At 44.6% G+C, this 12,197-nt stretch overlaps 1 pseudogene; it reads right to left on the bottom strand.

Annotated features, from left to right (window-relative positions):
• On the bottom strand, nt 11,028-11,715 carry Gm12727 (predicted gene 12727; annotated as a pseudogene).

The following is a 12,197-nucleotide window of genomic DNA, read 5'->3' as shown; positions in this document are numbered from 1 at the left end:
AAAACTAAATTTGGTTCCTGGGACCCACATGGTGGAAGGAGAGAGTGCAATCCCCCACCTTGTCCCTTGTCATCTACTGATGTGCTTTGACACAAATACCCACACACATGCTTCCTCTCCACAACAAATGATATAATATTTAAAAGAAATCACCAGGCACATAAGAAGAAAGGTGAGCTAAAGTAAAGAGAAAAACCAATCACAAAGTGATGGTTTTTGATTTCTCAAAAATAAGTATGTATTAACTTGTGGTAAAAATAATTTAAAAAATGTATTGCAGAGACTCACAGACAAGCACACCTTTACAAAGTAATTAAGGCCAACATCTGGAAAAAGAAGACTAACAGAGTGTTCCCTGATAAAGCGTGCCACGAGGCATCAACTATGAAGGTTTCTTTCCAGGAATGCACAACTGCAATCTAGTCAGGAGATACTACACAAGGCCTAATGAGAGCCAATCAATAAAAGAACTGCTCATTATTTCTCAAGTCTCAAGGTGAGTGAAGGGTGAGAATCAACTGAGGAACTGTGGCAGATTCAATGAAACTAAGAAGATATGATGACAAAGATGAAATTCTATGATCTAGAGAGAACATTCTTGAAAAATACCAGCCAATCCTAATAAAGTCTGCTGGCTACTTAATAGTGTTAGTCCAATGTCATTAGAGAAATAAAATCATTGTACCAAGGTCAGGTGGAGTGTTAGCCTTAGGGGATGCCAATAAAGATGTCTGAGAATTCTTTGTTCCATATTTGTAAATTGTTCTGTAAGTTTAAGATTATCTCAAAATTAAAAAGTTAAAAATAATTTCCTCACCAAATAAATCTCGAGCATTTTAATACGTAGCTGGCTTTTATCAAAGATTTAAAAAACAATACCAATATCACACAAAATCTTTCTGAGGAAGAGTGAATACTCTCCAGTTTTATGAGCCTAACATTACCCTGATCCTAGATATTAAAAGAAAAGAGAGCCAAGATAAAAATCCCTCATGAATATAGACACAAAATACTGGCAAAACATTAGCAAGTCTTATCCAGCAATATCCTGTGCTTGTCTCAGGAATGTAAGTTTGGTTCAACATCTGAAACTCGGTTATGTAATAAAATATTAATAGAATAAAGGAGAAAACAATATGATCATGTCAACAGAGATAAAGCAGCTGATATCACAGCACAGCCACTCATAGTAAAATTCCTTTCAAGCTAGGAATAGTAACATACTATAGAAATGAGTCCTGTAAACAGAATCTGCAAACTGTGAAGACCTGTGGACTTCCCTAAGATGGTGGAGGTTACTTAGAATAAGTGGCCTTTAACTGGCTTCAACTGGCTTCAAACTTAATGTGGGCAGCAGATTCTTTCCCCATGTTCATAGATGTCCATTTGACCAGTTCTGGTCCTTAACCCACAAGAGCTCCTGGGAAGTCAGCACACAGGACATAGACGCTCTGATAGACGAGAAGTGAAACCATCTTGATTTGTTCATGGTATGATCATTGTGTAGAAAATCCCAAGGAAGCTCTAAGAAGCTGCTGGGACTTAAGTAAATGGAGCAAGGCCATCTTTGCTATAAGCTCAACACCCCACGGCCAGTTGTAATTTTCTATATAGCAAGGGTTGATTAGAAAATGAAGTTAATACAATGTGAGAGAGTATCAAAAACATGAAGGAGGGTAAGTTTATTAAGATGTAAAATCTATAAAACATTAGTAAAAGAAATAGACTTAAATTACTACTGTGGCATAGGAGACCTTACAATTGGAAGACTCAATATATTTAAAATGTCATCTTGAGTTGACAAGATGGCTCAGTGGATAAAGGCACTTGCTGCCAAGCCTGACAACTTGAATTAATCTCTGGAATCTAGATGGTGGAATAAGAGAACTGACTTTTGTAAGCTATATTCTGACGTCCAAACAGGCATGAGGGTATGTGCGCACACACACATGCACACACACATTCATGCAATAAATAAGTATAATTTATAACAATAAATGAATGAAACACAAGGTACCATTTCTCTCCCAATTGTTCTATAGATGCAGTGAAAATTGTAAAAGATACTTCCAGAAGACTTATTGGAAATTGGGAGACAGCACTCAAATTTCCATGTAAATGTGTAAGACATAAAACAGCCAAACTGCTTTGCAAATGACACTGATACAGGACTCATACAATCTGAGGCCCTTTTTTCTTTTCTATTTTCGTCTCTTCTTTTCTTTTGTTAAGATTCTTCCTTCCCACCTGACTTCATGTTCTTTGTCTTTGTGTTTTGAGACAGGGTCTCACTCTGTAGCTCAGATTGGTCCCAGTTTTGACCCTCTCACTTCAGCTTCCCTGAGTGCTGTGCTGGAGGCCTGTACTACCACACTCGGCTTCTGATATTAAGACTTATGATAAACTACCGTAGCAAAGATAGTGATTTGGTGTAAAGACAGATATCTAGATTAATGCAAGATAGTAGAGTCCACAAGGAGACCAGCGAGCATAGGGTAGCTTACAGGTTGCTTTTTTTGTAACCAGTGGTTAAAGGATGATGGTCACAGTGAATGGAGCTGTTTTGGGGTGCATAATGAAAGTGTATTGGCATCGACTCACCTCTGACCTTGATGTGCATGACAGGGTTATGTGGAAAAACTAAAAGTAAAAAAATCAGGACAAAACCATAAACCACAAAAGAAAATAGCCAACACATGTGCTTTATTGAATGCAAAGTCTTCTACTCTTTAAAATAAAATATTAAGACAGTGAATGACATATTTACTTAATCAAGATTTGTTCTGAGAGATCTATAACAATCTTCAGCAAGACCAACTTTCCAATGAAAAATAGGCAAGCACTTTGCATAGCTATCACAGAAAAGACACAACATTGGCCAGCTAGGACATAGCATCACTAGCCAGTAGGAAGTTGCAAATTAAAGTCACCAGGTGACTTCATGCTTTAAAAACATCATTTATTAATATTTATTTTATACTGAGTATAAAAACTTCAAAAGATTTCAATAAAGTCAGAATGTTACTTAATTTGAAATGACTTTTAATTAGGTATATTAAATACTTTGAGGAAAAGAAAATGACCTAACAGGCCAGCTGTCAGAGGCCATTGAATTATCTTTCCATAGAAACGGTCTTTCTTCACTTGTTTCATCTAGACCAATACCCACGTGTCTGAGCGGTTGGACTGCTTCATATCCCAGAGTGTTTCTTGCTGCTGTGCATGTCACCCTCATTTGTAATACCTTTGGAATTAGGAATTGGAACGTCAACAAAGAAGCGAAACTCAGCCCCCAGCACTACTAGAAAGCAGTTCCTTGCTAAGCATGACTGATCCTATCAGTGTTCTTTCCCTACCTGGGCACTTCTGCCTTTCCATTCTTGGCCTGGTCTCTGATGGTGGGTGCTTAGTCCCAGTTGGCTTTTGAAGGATGTACAGGAGGAAGAGGTGGAGGAGAAGGAAGGGAATTCCAGCCTCTTTCTTGGAAATAGCTTGCTTGTGTGTGTGTGTGTGTGTGTGTGTATGTATGTATGTATGTATGTATGCATGTATGTATGATGTATGTATTATGCATGTGGGAGGGTATATAACTCAACAACAGAGAGATGCCTGTGTGTTTCATTTCACATGTGATCATGACATGTCGGCTCTTTAACCTATGAGCCCATTGCAGGGATCCCTCTAGGAGTGGCTCTGGGCAGAGAAGCAATCAGTTTTGTTTTGTTCTGTGTTTGTTTGTTTTTTGTTTTGTAGGAGTTGTCTAGTCTCTGCACAACCAACACTTGGAGAAACATGGTGAAGATCAAAGCCCTTTCACAGGCTGGGTTTAGAGTCTTCATTGTCTCATGTTTCCTTGGGTCCTGGGGAAGCTATGTCTTTGGGCAGGGGAGGCAGCATGAGCTCCTATCTAATTTGAACCAGAAAAATTATATTTAAATTTTAAAAATGCATTTTATATATTGTACTTCTGCCCATAATTTTGCTGGGTGGGGGATTACTTTGCTTATAGAAAGTGGAAAAAGAGATTTGGTGTAATGGCCACCAGCCACTTGGGGACTCATTATCACTGGGGAAACTGTGGTCTTGGGAAGTATCCTTCATGTCCTTCTTTAATAAAGAAAATACTACAGACTTGCCTATAGGCAACCTGATGGGGCCTTTTCTCAATTGAGATTCTTCTTCCCAGAAGACTCTAGCTTGTGTCAAGTTGACAAAAACCTGATCAGGACACATGAATTACATCCTACCATGGACCACTCACCCCAGGATGGTATCTTAGCAACAAGGCCTACCTTTGCTAGTCTATAGTATCTTCTGCCTTTCCTTCTCATTTCTCACGGTCTCTTATGGAGCTGTGTGTGCATCATTCTTTATTGGTATGTTCTGTCTCCTTTCCTTTCCCCTCCCCTCCTTCTTCTTCCCGCTCCTTCTTCTTTTGTATCCAGTTCTCTAACCATTCCTACATTCCTGTATTTCTTAATGAATTTGATCTTTATCTTTCTCTCTTCTCCCATGTTTCTGTCTTTTGTTTCTTTTCTGTCTTTTTTAGGGGAGCTGGGCTCTATATTTCTGTGCCTGTCTCCCCAGGTTTTCTGTTTTTTTTTTTTTTATAGAGTGTGCACTTGTGTGCAAAGTTGGTGTGTGTGTGTGTGTGTGTGTGTGTGTGTGTGTGCTGCAGCAGCTGCTGCAAAGTCCTCCTGAGTTTCCTTTGACACACACTTGGGATTATTGAGGACATTGTGCACAAAGGAATTGTGGTTAGGAAATTATGTCAGGTTGGGAACTTGGGGACTTGAATACTCTATTGTGATCATGACTGTTTTTCTAATGGCCACGTATCAGGGAAGAATTTCAAGGTGGGGTATGACTGAGAGTGTGGCTGTCAGTAGAAAAAGATGCTCAGACTTGGGAGACAGGGGAGGAGCTGTGGTGGTGCTTGAGGCAAGGGAGGAAGGTGAGAGATGAAGGTGTTCCTCCAGCCTTCCCTTAAGGCAGTGGTTCTCAAGCTTCCTAAGGCAAAGACCCTTTAATATCATTCCTTATGACCCCTTAACTCTAAAATTATTTTTATTGCTACTTCATAACTGTAAATTTGCTACAGTTATAAATTGTAATGTAAGCTTGCTAAACGGGTTGTGACCCACAGGTTGAGAACCCCTGCTTTAAGCCTTGCCTACATATGCCCATGTTTATGAGAGGTTTCATGCTGGCTGAGAAACATGGAGCAAGCTGTCTCCTGCAGAAGGCCTTCAGGAGGCTCCGAGGAAAGAGGTGATGAGGTGTTGCTGGGTAGGAACCCTGGAGGAATTTGGAATTGGGAAGGAACATAGATACATTAACAGAATCTCTACATAATCTCTATAACACCTCTCTCTCTCTCTCTCTCTCTCTGTGTGTGTGTGTGTGTGTGTGTGTGTACAGAGGATGTCACAAAGGGAGAGGGCATGCAGAGGAGGTATCTAGTCACATGAGTGGGCTTCCTGGAGGAAGTGAAGCCTGGGTTGAACATGACACATGGAGTCATGCACAGTTGTAGTTTTCGGAGCACAGTCAGCAATATCACCAACATGGGGTAATTCTAAGAAGCACAAACTCTTGGGGTCCCACCAGATCTGCTCAAGCTCTAGGCATGGGGACTAGCACTCTAGTTTTAACAAGCCTTTTCTTGTCTCCTTAAAACTGAGTCCTACTGATCTAGCGGGAAAGAGGAGGTTGGTGAAGGTCAAAGGGACAATGGTGGGAAGGCAGGGAGGAGAACTGCCAGGTGGGAGCCCCATGGCCTGGCTGATATGCAGGGTCTTAGACACAGTGGGCCATAAGAGTAGCCTAGACATCTGGCTGGGACAGAGGCTGGAGAGTCCTGGAGACCATGGAGGCACATGGCATTACTATGTAGGGATTTGAAGCCACTGAAGGGTTTTATAGAAGTGACATACCCTGACTTCTCATTACAGTGTGCACTGGGCAGTCACTGGCTCTACTTGTTACACCTACACTGGAAAAGATCTGTGATCATGCCATCACCCATGGCTGGCTCAGGGACGGCAACCAGCATTCTCTTGTTCCCACTTGGACTTCTGGGTAGCTGCTGCCTGAGGGTCATTAGGCTGGAATCTGAGATTTGTGACTAATTAATCAAATTTGCCCTGGACATGGGAGGCAAAGAGTGGGGGTAGCGGCTCATGTGCTACATATTATATCTGAGTGATTCCTGCCAGATAATTAAAACAAAACGAAACACAAACATAAATACAAACAAAACCATATGTTCTCCAGAACCCATCTGAGCCTCGTCAATACCAGCTAGAATCAGTTCTGCATTATGTGGCTGAGAGTTTTGAGGGAACTGGAGTCTCTGACATAGTGGCTGGCAATCTACCCTTACGTTTTCCTTAGGGTAGGAGGGCTGGGCAGCTGAGGTCCCTATGGGACCCTGGATGCTACCAGAGACAAGACCTCAGCACATCCTTGGTACATCATTCAGCCAACAGCATCAATCAGTCACCTGCCAAGCCAGCGCCTAGCCCTTAGGGGGATACACAGACAGTTCAATAGAGGTTGGAATATTAAGAAGCCCTTTCTCTCTGAACAGGCCGTATGGCACAGGAGACAGAATGGGTACCAGCTGGGAAGCTTGGCACACCGCCCAAAGCAGCCCTCCTCTGGTGCACACAATGGGCTGGATGACCTGCATTCATCTTTAAAATGTATGCAATTTTGAAATTCTACTTCATAATGCGTAACATCTGGGCTTGTTTGAACGTAGATATTCTTGACATCAACTGGTGTTTAACGGACTTAACCAGTGAGAGAAAAAGACACCCCAGGTAGATGCTCTGGTATTTACCTTACAACCTCCTGCCTGCATCTTCAGGCTGTGACTGTGGACTCTTGTATCTCAGGTGGGGAATGGGTGCAAGCAGCTGTTAGGTCTGCTTCAGCTGCACATTCCTTACTGCCTGGTTGTGCAATGTTGGGTAAGTAACTTCACCCTTCTGAGTTTGTTTTCCTTATCTGTGCATATTAGTAGGTGGAGACAGGTAGATACGTAATAACTGCAAGCGCGGAGCACAGCCCTGAGGACGTTTTAGGTCCTCAACAGTCAACATTACATCCTTTGAGTGACCAGACTCGTCAATGTCACCAAGTGCATCATGACAGTGTTGAGTCTAGGAACGACAGCAGGTGAGTTGGGATTTCTCGTTAACGTCTGCCATTTCACTGTGAACTCCTGGAACCATTCTGGGAGAACACAAGGGAGGGAGGGGGCCCTGGACAGCTCCAAGGAGAAGGCAGGGAGCTGGACTTTGAGGGGAAAGTTGGTTTTCAATGGCCTCATGGAGGTCATAATCAGTGAAGAATAATACTTGGGGCTGGATAAGCAGATGTGGCTCCGAGCCTGAGGAGCCTAAACTGCTTTCTTCAGTTGGCTACAGAGAGCCACTGAAGACTTCCGAGTGACAGCAGTAGAGTGACAGAATGAGGTCATTAAGCTGGAAACCTCTGGAGGACAGGTATTCCCTATCGTGGTGCATTCTGCTCTACTCTCAGACTCCAAGGAGGATCTGGCCCAGGTCAGGATAAGTGATATTCAAAAGGCAACCACATCCCTAATGGCAGGCATCTAGGATGATTTGGAGAGCTCACCCCTGGAGGCAAGGGGCTGTGACACTCCTGTAGCATCAGGCCATGGATGATCGCCCTTGGGAATTGCCAGTGGGGTTGGGGTACAGAACAGCTGCTCGAGGCCTGGAGGAACATCTCATGAGCACCGGCCAGGCCAGCCTCCACCTCCAGAGAAGGCTTCAGAATAGACTAATTCATTCTGACAGGAGGGTCCAATGTTCCTGCAGAGCCCTGCACTCCCCCCCCACCCCCACCCCCCATTCAGCTCAAAATGCCAAGCAGCCTGAGCTCTGGAGAGCAGTCATTTGCATCTGAACATAAAGCAGTGTTTTCTGAAGTTGTGAGCAGAGCCCAGCCGGGCAAGCTGGGCTCACTCAATTGCAACCAGCTTGTTTCAATTTGGAGCTGACCGGTGAGTGGCGAGAATTCACGTGCCTGCTCCTTCAGGGAAAGCCACACAAACACAGTCAAACATATGCGAGTGAAACAAGCTCTCTGGTGCCTTGGGGACCATGGTTCCAACAGTCAGATACCCAAAAGCGAGTGGCACAAATGTCCCTTTAGAACGTCTTCCTTTGAGTCTGGACATTAGCTCCAGGTGGAGCTTGGTTTCCTCGTCACCAAGGTGACCAAGGGAAGTAGTAGCGAGTGAACGCATGTACTTCTCAGACCTTGGGCTGGCAGCTATTTCTGGAAGTTTAATAAATCCCCCAGGACGTGGTTGAGGTGGCATGCTGACAACTGCCTTACAATTTTGTGCACCTACTATGCATGAAGCATTTTCCTTGATGCTATCCCCCATGGCTTTCCTAAGAGGCAGGTGGTGGAGGGAGAACTGGGCCAGCTGCCAAGGATTTATATTGTTCCAAAATAAAAGACAAATTGAAGTTGAAAAAGTCACTGGGGTGAGGTTTAAGGGGACTCCTTGGAAACTTGCGGCTTCAGCTTTGTACAGGATGCCTGGTTATCTCGCTGAGTTCTTTGGAAGGGTGGAACAAATGTCTAAGCAAACAGATAAATTGGAAACAAAGGCTTCCTTTCCCTCACGCCCTTTTCTGTGTGTCTCTCTTCACCTCTCAACTCTTGATTGATACAGGGACCTTAAGGATAGTGGGAAGGTTTGCTTGTCCTGAGCCCTTGACCCTCCCACCCGTAACCCCCACTCACTGTCCTGTAAGAGACCATGGACTCTTGCGGAAACCGTGGAATATGATGGGGGGAATCTGGGCTATGGGCATCAGAACATGTGTCTCGGCAGCACTTGCAAGCTAAGCTCATCTACCTGTCCTCAACAGGCCAATTAAACAAACAAATACTAGCTAAAAGCATAGGAAGGAAGAACCAAGGGGCCCAGTGATGCCTTTCCCCAAAGTCCACCTCAGGGACCCTGACATGAGGTTGTTTGGGTTTAAATAGAGGGCAAAGGTATATAAAAGTAGCTGCTGTTGAGGTGTGGTCTACCCACCCTCATTGTCTTGGCTTCAGCCTCTCCTACAAGGTGACTGTCAAGTGGCCAGTACTAATCTCTTCCTGAGCAACAAGCTTCCTGGTTAGGTTGGAAGGAGGCTCCTAGCCTTTGCCTCCTTCCAGTATGAGACTCCCAGGGAAATCCCAACTTCCTGGGGACCGTGGATTCGATAGTCTGACAGGCAGAGGAAGCAGCATATGTGTCTCTTTAGGACATCTTCCTTTGTGCCCAGACCCTTAACAGTCACAAGTAGACAAAACGATGAGAGTGCCCTTCCATCTCAGGTTTAAAATATCGGAGTCCTTGTCCTACTACACTCAACTGTGTAAGCATTGGCTGGTGACTGACTGTCCTTGGTGTTTCTGTCTGTGGACGGGGTATAATGATCCCTAACCTAGAGTTGTGGCGAGGAGGACATGAGCATGGGTCGTAGCAGACTGACTGATAGCTGAGGCTTACAGAACTGGGGACTCCGCGTGTGCTTTGCCAAGCAGCTGGCTTGGCTACCTCCTGCAGCCTTCACCACATCATTCCCAAGTGCAAAGGCTGCAGGTGCTCCAAGCTCCTGGAGTCTCCTTTCCTGGTTCCCTGGGTTGCACAGAAAGCTCTCTGGCCACCGGGCAGAACAGCTTCCTTCATTAACGAGGTGTTTCATTTTACTGCCAGCCCGTTGTCCCCTCCCCTGTCCCCAGAGATCTGGCAGAGCTTCCAATAAATTGTGTTTCAAGGAAAGAAATAGAAAAAGACAGAGAGTGGCTTCCAGGTTGGGGACTGCAAGGTTTCCTAGTGCAGGGAAAACAATTCAGCCATTGTCTTTTTTTAATGGCACTTCCCAGAGAGGCAGCTGTGGGCTTTTCTCCCCAGATTATTTTCTTCCCGTTCCCTGTGGTCAGTAGCAGTTTTATTCTTACACGGACCATTCCTTATTCCCACAAAGGAAATTAAAGTTTGGTGTGGGACTTAGAATAGAGATGTAGCAGGGGTTCCTCTCAAGTGGAGCAGAAGAACCAAGGGCTGCTGCCAAGTACAATTAGGAAGTCACCCCACCTCGACCCCGGTGAGCAAGTGGGGGCTTGGTGGGCTCTGCTCTGGCATTTCAGAGAAAGCCTTGGCATTCAAATCTGGACTGATGAGCATAACTCTGTGGTTTGCCGTGCTGTGGCCTGGGAAGTTCAGCTCGTGCTCTGGTTCAGTGTTTCATTGTTCTTTGTCAAGGGGAAGGAGATGTGGCTGGTGGTGACTTTGAACGTGGCTAAGGAAGGCATGGCTAAGCACAGATCTTGTGCTCAGAGATGAGGACCAGGAAGGCCAGGAATGTTAAACACACAGAGTTGCCTCTTCTTTCTTTTCCTTTTCCTCTTCTTCCTCCTCCTCCTCTTCCTCTTAAATTCCTTTTTAAATATATTGAGTGCTTCATCTGCAAGCACACCTGTGTGCCAGAAGAGGGCATCAGATCCCATTACAGATGCTTGTGTGCCATCATGTGGTTGCTGGGAATTGAACTCAGGACCTCTGAAAGAGCAGCTGCGGCACCATCTCTCTAACCTTGGGTTGTCTCTTCAAAGGGAGAGACTTATACATGTTTCCTGCCCAGAAGGCTGGGAGTGGAGGTAATTAATAGTATAATGACCTTTGTGGTATCTGTATGATAAAGACCATACCAGGTCCCCCTCCCAGACCCTTCAGATGTCACACGTAGTCAATCTATGGAACCCATGTTTATGGAAGACATCACATGGACTTTACAAAGAGTTTTGATGTAGTCATGTCTTAAACTTTATTGTACACACAAAAGTGTGTTAATTACTAAAATAAAATGTTTTCCACTTAATTGTACTGTGCTTAAATGTGCCTAAAATAAACGACTTGGTGTCAAGCTGGTGCTTGAACCAACACTGGCTACTGGGTCCTGGCTGATTATTATTATTTTTTTGGATGCAAAAAGTATTTTATTTTTAAACTTCTAAAGTTTGAACACAAAATAGCCTAGTTTAGACGAGTTTCCAAGCTGAGTGCACTTGCATGGAGCTCAGTTTCTGGCTGATGAACAGTTCCTAATACGCTATGTGGGTGCCTACTTTCTCATCTGTGGGTGGTAAGCTGTCCAGCATCCGCTGGTAACACCCCTTTTTGCCTTCGTAAGGGCTTAACAACCATTAGGCATTGTTGTAGTCTTACACAGCCATTGCTGTCCCGAATGTCTCCTGCGAGGCATAAACCATGTACAGGAAGCCGTCTTCATCTCTCTCACTCTCGTACACTCGGAGATGGGAGTGGACACACTCACCATGCTGTGCCCATTCACCAGGAGGAAGAAGGCTTGGTTAGCATTGAGCTGCAAGCGCCGTCTGATTATCTTGATGAGCTCGCTCATGTTCACATGATCAGGCACCAGGAACTTGGTCTTGTCCAGGGCGGGCAGCTGCTTCTCCCCCTTGTATCGCTCTATAATCACTGGGATCTTGGTGGGGTGCTGCTCCCGGATGAGCCGGACACCTTCCACTCTTTGTTCAAAGCTCCGGCGCTGCTTGAAGGCGCTGCTTGAAGGTCTTTTCGGACGGCATGGCGCGCGGGGGTCCGGAGTCAGACGATCTGACTCCGGCGACGATCACTTCCCTTGTCCTGATTATCTTTTTGCTTCACATGGATCATTACTCTCTAGACTGGGTGGTTGTAGAGATTCCTCCCCCCCCCCCCAACAATGGCCCTGGACACCCATATTTTGCAGTCCTTCCAGCTATTTTGGTGTTGGTCAAGTTACTTAACCTTTCCACTGTAGACAAATATTTGTTCTGAATACCCATCTCATCTTAAGGGAAGGACTGGCTCTCTCAAGGCAGCCGCGAATCATGGCACAGGTGCCTCATGGGAGTGCACTGTTTTCCTGCTACCAATTACAACTCTCCTCCTCTGATCTCTCATCAACTATTTTCTGTTTCATGGGAGTTGTCCAACTTATTTATTTCTTTGTTTGATTTACTGTGGTTGTTCAGAAAGGGGATTGGTGTGTGGTGAAAGAATTTATCCTCCAGACCAGTGTATAAAGAACATAGGCTTATTTAGTGTAATGTAACAGGCTATGGGCTGGGCTATAAGGTCATGT

The sequence above is a fragment of the Mus musculus genome, chromosome 4 (assembly GCF_000001635.26).
Source record: "Mus musculus strain C57BL/6J chromosome 4, GRCm38.p6 C57BL/6J".
In the NCBI taxonomy this organism is placed as follows: Eukaryota; Metazoa; Chordata; class Mammalia; order Rodentia; family Muridae; genus Mus; species Mus musculus.
This window is presented reverse-complemented; position numbering and strand designations above follow the sequence as displayed.